The 12,090-nt window shown below is 36.9% G+C and overlaps 1 protein-coding gene across 7 annotated transcripts in view; it reads right to left on the bottom strand.

The window, feature by feature from the left end:
- npas2 (neuronal PAS domain protein 2) overlaps positions 1-11,060 on the bottom strand; it is a 56,628-nt gene extending 45,568 nt beyond the window's left edge. For 6 of the 7 annotated variants that reach the window (XM_059351899.1, XM_059351901.1, XM_059351900.1 and 3 more), the window contains exon 1: positions 10,591-11,060. The gene's annotated coding sequence lies outside the window, so the exon portion shown is untranslated. The remainder of the gene's footprint in view (positions 1-10,590) is intronic. The other variant, XM_059351902.1, reaches the window with a different exon arrangement.
- Positions 11,061-12,090: the final 1,030 nt, after the last annotated feature.

The following is a 12,090-nucleotide window of genomic DNA, read 5'->3' as shown; positions in this document are numbered from 1 at the left end:
GCCTCCCTACATAATAAATGTCCATAGTTGTGTATTCTGTACCTCTGCCCAGACTGTTTGCCTTTACATCAGTGAAAAAAGGACTATTTTGATAATCTCTCAGACATAATGCCATCAGCTTCATCTGTGATACTGGTATTGATGATGTCATCGTGGCCCTCTGCTGAAGCACCGACTGTCATTAATTAGACTGTGGCACTGCTGTTCGCGCTGTGTTCCCATGGTAACAATGTGTGGTGTCTTTTTTTCCGACCAAGGCAGCTATGTCCATCAAGCCACTGGTTTTCATTTTCTTCTGGTCCAGGAGATTTTTCATGCACACCTCAGAAGCCCATTTGTTAGTCTGATTAATATTAATAAAGTTGCAGGCAACCCTCATTGCTGTGTGCTTTGATTCTTCATTATAACAGCCCAAACCCTCTCAACACATTGTACACAGCAGTAAAGGATGATTCATTACCAGGCAAAAAGATGGGCTGCAGAGATGGTTTACTGTTGCAGCTCTGAAGAAATGATTCCCTGTTTTTCTCTTATTATTAAATCAGATTTGATATAATGAATTACTTAATTATTGTCTCAAATGACATTAATAGAACAATAAATCCAAAGGACATGAAATGTAGAAGTAAAATTTGGAGAGGTAAAAGAACAATAAGTACTACAATTCACAGGATAATATTGAATGTGTAGACGAGGTAAGATAACTAAAGCTTAATTTGAGATGACTGGCAATAACCTAAACTGGAAAGACATTATTGATATTTTGAGTCTCTCCTCAAAAGGTAAGGTGATGTAGGATAATGTCCACATAGGATGTCAGGTTAGATAGATGGGTCAAAGACATGTAGCTCAGGTTTAATTGGTTACTCTAAATTGACTGTGAATGAGAGCATGAATAGTCTTGTGAGCTGTCCAGGGTGTACCACGCTTCTGACCCAATGTATTGACCACCACCACTCAAAGAACCAACAATAACCACATTTAAAACTGTGCCCTGCCACTGGTGGGGACGCAAATTTAAGAAACACATTAAACTAAACAATGAATTAAACTATAGGGAACACGTTGGATCTGAACACATTTTTTTCTCAGAAAGACAAGAGCATCAAACCACCAGTAGATGTTGGAACTGCAGCAGGAACTAAAGAAAATCGCCTTATTACTGACAATGAGTCTCATAACTGTTCGTGAGTCCATTTTCACTGCTTGACATTACACAATGTTCAGGTCAAGGACATTTTGCACCTTGTAGATTGGAGATGGAGAAGCAATGACTATGACTTCAGATGTTATCCAACAGCAGGGGAGGAAAGTTGGAAAAAGCAGAGACTATTTGTGGGTGACATTTACAACCAAAGCAGCATTTCTTCCATTGAGTACCCAATGGAAAAAAGGCACAGGCGGGTAAAGAAACAAATCATCACGACCGTCCTAAGCAGTGCTTTCCCACGAGCACTGTCCGTCTCAACCACACAGCAGCTTCACACTAATCCTCCCCTGGGCAACAGCTGAACCCTTGCACTCACTGAGCTTTACCCGCTGGACAATCCTGTCACAGTACAGTTTAACACATCCTCACGTGATGTGTACAAAAGGAAACAACACATGAACCTTTTCTTCATAACTGTACCTAAGTGAATAACCTAAATTATGTACTTGTCTTATATATATTTTTGCTTAAATTTTAAGTCAAATAATCAATTAGAATAATTGAATGATCGGTTAAGCATTTAAGTAAATTTGCACAGTCCTGCCTCAATCCTTAATTTTAAGCAGAAGGTATTTTCTTCTGGATTACATTGTTTTTTGACATATCACAAATATATTTCTAATTAAAGTCTATGTAGGTTTTTCAATTTAACTATCTCGGCTATGATTAAAATTGTATAGACTAAATTGCATAGACTAAACGAGTATGAGTGCTAAACAATAACTAATACAGATTTAGTGGCTCAATCTAACTGTATATTTTATGTAGGCTTCTTTCAATTATCCTGTGTCTACTTTTCATGCTTATACAGCAACATTTGTCAATGATTTTGGTGATACGTTACCCAAAGTGCCTTGTAATTACACATTCACCACATGGCTCAGCCTCACTGTGGGTGGCTGCATCCTTTCAATGAGAAAGGAGGCTTTTTAAAACAAACATCTTTTCTTTCACCAGGTAGATCTACTTTAAATATCCTCATAATTATACACTTTCAACAATTTAAATGGATCACCAAATTATTCCAGGCCTGTTATTTTATGCTGCTGCTCAGGAAAAGATGCAATTACCTAAGGCAGTGTGTGAGCAAAAATGTGGGTCACAATTCTAGGGCACGGGTGGAAAGGGCAATGCAGCTCTTTCTTTCTACTGCTGTCTCAAGCTTAGATCGTAGGTTACATCTTTGATTAAATCGCTGGCAGTGAAAGGGTGCTGATTCTTTTATAAAGCCCCGAAAAGAAACATTCTGAGTGGATAACCAGAATAATGTTATTGCTATGAATTCATCAGTGAATATTTGTAAAACCGCATGCAGCCACTCTCTTTATGCACAGACTCTGAAGTGAACTCAAATAGCCTTTTGCAAGCAGTCCATGGAAAAAATTACCTTATGTCTCCATTCCTATCTATTGCTATTTCATTTTCCTTGTTATGAAACGGTGCCGTCCATATTTTCAAAGCTTCCTCCTGAAAGCACACAAATCTCTCTCATTAAATTCAGGTTCCTTTTTTTAAAGAGGAAAGCAGCTTGTAATAAAAACATTCTATTTGAGGAAAAAGGTAAATAAATACCTGAATACTGAATTGCACTGTGAAAAAATATCCTGTCTAATATTTAATCCAGAATAACCAGAAGTACAGCACTGTAGATATAGATTTTCATTTCTTGATTGAAACGGCACACATTATTGACAGCTATGCTTTCATTTTTTATGTTTGTAAGTAATTAACATTATGGTTAAACTATCAGCTGTAGATGGCCTCTTTTTTACTTGAGGGCTTTTAAAGTGAAGGGAAAAAACAAGTTGACATATCATAATAGTTGCCTGACAAAGAAAGTGGGTTAATAACGTCTACATTTTTAATGATAAAAGGCTGGATAATTAATCCTCTGGAAAATAAAATAATCACACATTCACATTTGCAGACACACTCGGTTTATGATTCAGTAGAATGAAATACAGCAAATTTTGACCACTCATACTAACAGGGAGGCAGATTGTTGGCGACAGTGTAGATATCGTGCTTCATGTGATGATAACTCATGATTTGTGACCCTGCTGAAGGGTCCTTGAGCAAACCTTTAAATCACTTCCAGCTCTGTGAGAGACCCTGTCCTCTGACCTCCCAACAGATGGAGGAACAGAGTTTTAAACAGAGGAAGAGAGTTTTTTCCAAATTGCATCACACATTCTTGAGTTCTTAAGAGATACAAACATGGGTGTATAAGGAGAACAGATTACAGTGATGGAGTCAGGGCTCCTTCCTATAAAAGTTACTAAGTGTTGCATGAAGCCTAAAAAGACTTTTACCTGGATCCTAATGGATCACATTCTGATAGAGAAATTAGTAATTTTGTGGGGACCATGACACTGAAAAAAAGCATTTACTCATTTACAGACAACATAGTTAATTCCCTAAACCCTAAAATATTGCTTTACCTGACTTTTTATCAGAGTTAATGCTAATTATAACCTTTTTAACTAATGTAGGTCACTCTTAGTGGACAGAAACTAACAGCTTTAGCCCGATACAATTTACATGTGAGCAAAAAAATAATGTCCGATATTCTATATCCATGTTTATGCATAATATGATATGATCTGCGCTGAATTTCTGAGTTGCACCTTGAGAGATGGCCGTTCATTTGAATTTTCCCAGTAAGGAACGTATTTTTACCCTCAGTCGAGTACCACATGAATGCAGGCAATTATTTAATTGTAGCATTTTTACCATTTGTTCCTTCTATGTCAATTTAGTTCATGTTATTTCTTTATAGTAAAGAACTGTGCTGCAAATATTGTATAAAAGATGCCATACAAACAAAGATTATTATTATATCAGCAAAATATATAAAATAAAACAACAATACTGTAGTATCAAGTTGTCTAAGTTGTCTAGTTGACTAAGTGTTCATGCTGTGAGACTCCAGTTCAGTGTCACGAGCCATGATCACGTTTAGTCTCTTCCTATAACAGATAGCAGCTGACCCACTGAACATCAAAAGGAATTAGGAAGCCAGTGTGGGAGTGCTCTTTTTATTTTAGCATCAGACCTGACCTGACGTGTGTACATGTATGGTCTTCTGCTGTCTCCTGTGTTGTGTAGGTTACTCCACAAAAACAAACCACATCATAATGCCCGTGCAGCCAACACCCTGAGCTAAAGATCTGAATCACATCTAGGTCACACAGAGGGGCTGGGCCCAAGCACATTGTGAAACTATTTTTTTCTACCTCCTAGATACAAAATGTAGCCACACCCAACTCTTAAATGTGACCTGGTGACAAAGCGAATTACGTGAGTCTTTAAAACAAAAGAAAAATGACTGCAGCAAACAGTGTGTTACTCAACTAGTGGCTAATTTAACCTGATACTTAAAGCAACTCCGAAACCTTTCAATTTGGGATGATTTTGGTGGCTCCTGTGGACCAAAGCGGTACTGTTTTCCATGTCGAAAAGATCCAGCTACGAGTCAAAGAAAGACAGCTTTTTAAAAAATATTTTTCATTTTCGTTTAATTTTGCAGGATACATAATGATTACATAATGTATCTACAACTGTCGCTATGTAAGATTAATAATTGGCTAATGTACAACTCACATCAAAACCTTTGTGGGGAATCAGACCTGATGATGGGCATTATTAATAACTATATGGAGACAGCCAATCCTCTGGCCGATGGCCTTATTTGCTTAAGTAGGTCATATTAAGGCTTCAGTATTAAATTGAGGCGGTTTCATAACCAGTTAAAAACTCCTCGTAGCTGCTTTAATGATCATCATTTAGATGAGACCTTCAATCCTTTGAAGGAGCTCAAAACATCCTCAGAACATTTTCAGGTCACCAGCGTATATATTTCCTTAATAGAGATCTTTGTGTAGTCCTGCAACATCTTTGAAAAAATTTAACACATTATGTTGAGATGTTCATCTTTGGTGACGCAATATGTTTCATGCCACAAATATAAAGAGCAATTCACATAATGTAATAAGTCCCAGAGCCCCAAGAAAGGGACTTTTTTTTTCAAAAGCAGCTAAATGTCTTAATCATGCCCCGGTGGATCTGAGCCTGGAGCTACTGAGGACAATGAATGTGTGCTTTGGAGCAAGAGATCAGCGACAGCAGCAAGGACGATGACGTCTATTGAGGCAGTTATATAACCAGAGCTGAACATTTTGTCTGTCATAGTTACAAGGTTAAAGAGGATGGCATGAATACCAGTCATAGTCTCAAGAGTCATGTGCAACATAGTTCCACTGGCCGAGTTCACAGAGGCACACATCAGTCAGTACAGTGTTATTTGATGGTTATAATCAGCATGTCTGTCTCTATAGACCTCTATGAGGGCTTCACAGCGCCTAAAAAAATATCCTTACTTGACTATTCACTAGTCTAAAATGTTATTATAAGATGTGAAAAGCCTACAATACAAAACTCTCTTGTTTTAGGGTCTTTTTTATTGGCATGTATGCTTTTATTAGATAGCAAGACAGACAGAAAAGGGAAGAGAGGGGAGAACATGTAGCTTCAAAACCGGACTCAGCCTTAACCCATTGAAGCCTGGAAAGCGGATACGTCATTTTGTAGTATTTGTATAAGCTCTCAAATACTTTTTGAATTTCATTTCTATCTGCTACAGAGGCTGAAAAATCTATTATTTAGTAGAAGCGTTGACACTTCTGTTGAATTTCCAGAAAAACTTCAGGTTTTAGGGGCTTATTTTAAAATCGCCCAGAGGTTTTACAGGAAGTTTTAGGACATTTTACAGGAAGTTTTTTTTAGTTCACTGGGTTAAAGGAACACTTTACCTGGTGAGCCAGCAGCTTTCTAAGCAGACAGTATACAGACTAAATTTAGGATGTCAGAGTATAGGGAGGTAACAGGTCATTGGCTTTTCAGTGGCTTTAGACTTTCATAGATGGATATTAAAAGCACAATAAATAGCTTTTTCCTAAAACAACAACAACAATAAAACAATGTAAATAATGACATGCTAGTGTCTGTATCACTGTTCTTTCTCTTCTCTTGGGACATTTCTGCGTGTCACCTGACTGACACTGTAAACAGCTTCTTGTAAGCCAGAAGCTTGGGAAGCTATGCTAAACCTGTGGAAACAAATACTCTGCCTATTAGCTCGCTAGACTGAATATCACTGAACTGTTTGGCTAAATAGCCGTCACTGAGCAGGGCAGGAGAGGCCAACAATTATGTGTTAACAAACCACACCCAACAAATCCTTCTCATTCTCCCGTTAAACATGAACAGAAACTATTCTTCTTAGATTTTAATTGGTATTGTTGAGCATCTACAAAGCACAAACTGAGATGTAAAACGCTCATAGTACTTTACCATTTAAAGTCCCTCTAAACTTTTACTCACTGTTACTTTCCCTCAACGTTTGACCTTCACTGTACAGAATGATGAATGAAAAAGTAAACTTTTCTGTGCTCACCTTGAATCTGAGTTTAAGACATGCACGTACAAAAATGATCTCTTGGAAGCCAATCATGGTCCACAATTCAATCTGCACAACTGTGATATGGAAACCTCCACTTCACATACACTTTGTATCCAGCTGTTAAACTCTAGAAGTACTTCAGAAGTCTCCTTATATGTACGTATCCTTCAGTCTTTTTTTGTTTGTTTCTGTACAATTTTGTCAAATTGTCATGATTGTACATACAATATATAGTCTCCTTTTATAGACCAAATAATAATACACATTACTGGAAAAGAGTAAATTATCTTTAATGGTTGGACAGAGGGAGGTTAAAGCAGGATTTAGGACATTACAAATATATTAAATGACTGTGAATTGCCTGCTTCCCATCCCTCTCAGCTTTTGCCATTTTTTCTCTCCGTCTCCATGAGCAGGCCTCGACTGTTTAGGTTGGTATTTCATATACAGAATATGGAATGACTTTGGAAATAATCTGGCTATATACAAGCTTCATATTGGTTTCACACAGAGCTAAGAAAAAGGAAATTATATATAACACAGGATCAAATTTGTGTACCAAACAGGAAGACATGAGAGTTTCCATATAATTTCCATATACTTTGCACAATTTTTCCGAAGTATTGCTTTACCTGACTTGTTATCAGAGTTAAGGCTAATAATAACCTTTCTGACTAATGTAGGTCACTCTAAGTGCACAGAAACTAACAGCTTAAGCCCAATACAATTTAGATGTGAGCAAAAAAAAATGTATATCCGATATGTGAATTAATAAAAAGATTCTTAACATCAATCCACCATTTACTTTCATCCTCCATGTTTATGCGTAATATTGTGTCAACTTACAACAACCAATATCTGCACTGAATATCTGAGTTGCATCTTGAGAGGTGGCTGTTCATAATGAATTTTCCCAGTAAGGAACATATTTTACCATTAGTCCGGCACCACATGAATGCCGGTAATTATTTAATTCTAGCACTGTTTCCATGTTCATCATATGTCAATTTAGTTTATGATATTTCCTTATTGTGAAGAACTGTGCTGCAAATATTGTATGAAAGATGCCATACAAGCGAAGATTATTATTATATCAGCCAAACATTTAAAATAAAACGATAATACTGCCATATCAAGTTGTCTTAACTAAATACAAATTACAGTGGTGTTCATGCTCTGACAAGCCATGATCAGGTTTTGTCTCTTCCCATAACAGATTGCAGCTCTTTCCCTTTCTTCAGTAATTGCATTTCATTTTTCATTTCCAAAAGAAAAACAAACATTGATGGGAAAATGTATGTATTAATGCAATGTACTAATAGGGAAAAGGCTGCTCATACACATGAGACCACTGATGTTTAATAATAAGTAGCTGTACCTATTTGCTACCTGTGATTTCAACCTGAATTTCTAGTCAGATTTCACTCCATTTCATGTGTGTTTGAGAGATGACTCAACATGGGTTGAACATTCAACATTCCCGCGTCGCTCTGTTTTCTTAAAGAGACAGAGGGTGGAAATTATTTCTTTGCTGCTGCACAGAGCAGCACCATTTGTGCATGCCCAGTCACACTAAGCAGCTCTAGCAATATTCAGACTAGCGTTCAGTTTAAGCTTGCAGGACATGGCCCAGTAACCTACTTTCCCCACAACATGCTCGGTAACATCAGAGACGAGGCTGTGTGTCATCAGTTACTAACCTTCACCACAGCATAGTTTCAGCAGACATACAAACCCAGACAAAGCACTGCTGACGCAAAAACAGCGTAACAATGATCACATTTATATCTCAGCTAAGGAAATGTCCACGCTCACTTTACTGGAGAGAGGGATAAAATGCTGTAAAGCGATATTCTCTGCAAGAGGAAGAGACATGAAGAAAGCAAATAGCACAAAGAGGAAGAGATAAAGGGAGAAAATTGTCAAAGAGATTGTGATGTGTGGGTCAAGCTTATTATGAAAAGTTTTTTATGAATGGGTTAGTAATAATTAAAAGATAATACGTTATACTTATAAGAAATAAGTTTCTTAAGATTATGTGTTCATATTTGTGACTCTTGATAGATAGACTATGAGATTTCTTGTGAAAAAGAGACATTGCCTTGGGTTTTCCCCTTTCCCTGTGTTCATCACATCACATTACAGTCGGTATCAGGTGAACAGCACTATAAACCGTATAACCCGAAGACCTGATACCTTCAAACCATTCTTCCAAGTTTCTAGGTTAACATAAGATACAGTGACTAAACATGCTAACATACTGGCACAGTTGCTGTGTGCTCACTCTGCTCAACAAATCTAATAATCAAGATATGACAACAGATGATACAGTATGACCAATTAGAGATTGGACAGTGGGTTGATTGATTAGTTTAATTTCTGATTATGTGACACTGACGTTACATCAATTCTCAGTTTTTATGGGATAAAGACAATTTACGAAAAATTGCAATAGGAGTAAACGTGGATTGGAAAAAGACTGATAACGTCAGCAACTCAATAAACTTGCTTATTGCCCAGCCTTAATTTGTAACCCATAATTATGAGTAGAGCCCAATGGATTTATTGGTCGGATGATTTTATCAGCAGATAATGGCCAATCACAGACCCATTGGTATCTATCAGTATCAGCATTCACATTGTACAATATGTGCCAATATAAACATTTTTTGACAGAAAATATAATGCAGGAAATGATACTTGGGGTGATTTAGAAATAGGAATTAATTGTCCATTTTCCCAGTTTTCATTTATATTATTAATTGACAATGTAATACTTCCTATAATACATAATAATGGCAAATATTATATACATTGTATATGTATATATCTATTTAATAGTACATCAAAAAGTTATTTGTGTGAAAAGCAGCCAGAAATGTTGTAATTGTTTGGCAACTTTTGCTGTCAGACTTTTTCTGTTTGATTTACATTAAAGTTCTACTGTTAAAAACTAAGAAAGTTGCCTTAATTTTACATTCAGCAATGTTTTTTCAGCAGGACTTAAAATTAGCTAAACAAGAGGAAGACCGCAGAGTCATAAGGCTGGCTCAAATGTTGTGCCCTATAATGCATAATAATGGCAAATATTATATTGTATATGTATATATCTATTTAATAGTATATCAAAAAGTTTTTGTGTGAAAAGCAGCCAGAAATGTTGTAATTGTTTGGCAACTTTTGCTGTCAGACTTTTTCTGTTTAATTTACATTAAAGTTCTACTGTTAAAAACAAAAAAAGTTGCCTTAATTTTACATTCAGCAATGTTTTTTCAGCAGGACTTAAAATTAGCTAAACAAGAGGAAGAGCGCAGAGTCATAAGGCTCAAATGTTGAGCAGCATGATGTAAAAAAGGAGCATATGGTGCAGTGAACAGCCCAGTTCAGTCAGTCATGGAGCAGCCACCCTGTCCCACTCAGCTGTCAGCACACATCCTCATCACCATTCATGTATGCTGGCCAGACCTCAGCACTGACGCAGCAAGCTCAAGCCTTAATGTGACTATACGTGGAAGAAGATACAGAACCATAATTTGCAAAAATAGCATCCTTTAACTACATTTTAAGTACTTGACACAGCTGTCATCAGCTTGTTATCAGTGTAATCAGCCTGTGAATCTGGTCTTTTCTAGTCACATAATCTCTCCTAGAAAGTTTGCACAGCTCCTTCCCTCTTTTAAATACCTTCATATTTGTACATGATGTTTAAATGATAAATGATGTCTTACTTGCCGTAATTTTAGTAGTGTCCCTTCGCACATCTTCACTATATTTATTAATATTTTTTAAATACTCAAACTAAATGTTATGTAACGGTACATGTCAGCTGACAGTGATGTAAATCTTTTTTTTTTTTTTTTTTTTTTGAAACACTCGCTGCCTCCAAGTATTATGTGAATGTGCAAAAGTTCTCACTCACTTTATGTTGAGGGATATGTGTCAGGCGAGTCCAGACCAAAGTGTGTGAGGAAGAGGAGCTTCACCCGAGCAGAAGCCCCGGCGTCCTATATTCCAAAAGTTGCCCAGAGATGAGACAGCAGCCCCGGCGGCGGAGTATCGGGGACACAGCCTGTTGAGGGGGAGATCCTGGCGCTGCCCGCACACACACACCTCACAATTTATATTCTCATTTAGCGCTGAACGAAGCGCTAAAAGGTCCAATATAGACTGTCTCCACACACAGACGGAGGCTGAATGAAGAGTTTCCCTGCAGCCCGGCCACACTCAGAGTCCCGCCCACTGGACTATATACTAAATAAAGTTATGTGAGCACGCGCACGCGTGTCGCGTGTGTGTGTGTAGTGGTGGCGGCTGGGCTTTAAATATACCCTTTAAAACAGTAGTTCTCAACCTTTTTGAGTCGCGACCCCCAATTTAACATGTATGTTGTTCGCGACCCCCACTCAACCAAAAAAATAAACAGATTTACCAAAAAAGACACTACATGATAGAAGAAAACTAAAATACTTAAAAAAGAAACAAAATGACCAAAAAAGACACAGAATTACCAAAAAAATGACACTAAATTACTAAAAAAGACACATAATTATTTTGAAAAGACACAAAATTACCAAAAAAAGACACAGAATTACCAAAAAGACACAAAATGGCCCAAAAAAGAAAGAAAAGACACAAAATGGCCCAAAAAGAAAGAAAAGACACAAAATGACCAAAAACACACAAAATGGCCAAAAAAAGGAAACAAAATGGCCCAAAAAAGTCACAAATTGACCACAAAAATTGACTTATCAAAAAAAGACATTAAATGACCAAAGAAGACAGGGCTGACTTCCAAAATGATTTGGCGACACCCAGAAATCATCTCGCGACCCCAATTGGGGTCCTGACCCCAAGGTTGAGAATTGCTGCTTTAAAGGATCAGCACAGTCATGGCTGGAATTAAAGCCAAAAGTGTGAAGAAATCATGTCTTTAGTGCAGTATAACATCGAATAAAAAAATAAAGTTGAATTTCTGTGATGATCAGTGGCGGTTCTAGACCAATTTTACAGTGGGGGCTAAGCAGGGGCCAGTGTTTAATCAGAGGGGCACATTAGCACATGAAAAATGGCAAAGATGATATTTAAGTATTCAAAACCTTTGAATGTCTTGAAAAAGACACAAAATGACCAAAAAAGACACAAAATGAGAAGACAGAATAACCAAAATAAACCCCACAGAAGACATAAAAATGACAAAAAAAGACACAAAATGACCATAAAAAGACACAAAATAACTTAAACAGACACAAAAAAGACACATAAATGACACCAATGACAAAAAAAGACACAAAATAACAAAAAAAAGACACAAATGACCAAAAAAGACACAAAATGACTTGTAAAGACATGAAAAATATTCAAAAATTGACAAAATAGCCCTATAAGACTCAATGGAGTTAAACTATTATACAATGTACAC

Source organism: Centropristis striata, chromosome 15, assembly GCF_030273125.1.
Source record: "Centropristis striata isolate RG_2023a ecotype Rhode Island chromosome 15, C.striata_1.0, whole genome shotgun sequence".
Classification (NCBI taxonomy): Eukaryota; Metazoa; Chordata; class Actinopteri; order Perciformes; family Serranidae; genus Centropristis; species Centropristis striata.
Note: the sequence above shows the minus strand (reverse complement) of the source record. Positions and strands in the feature narration are given on the sequence as shown.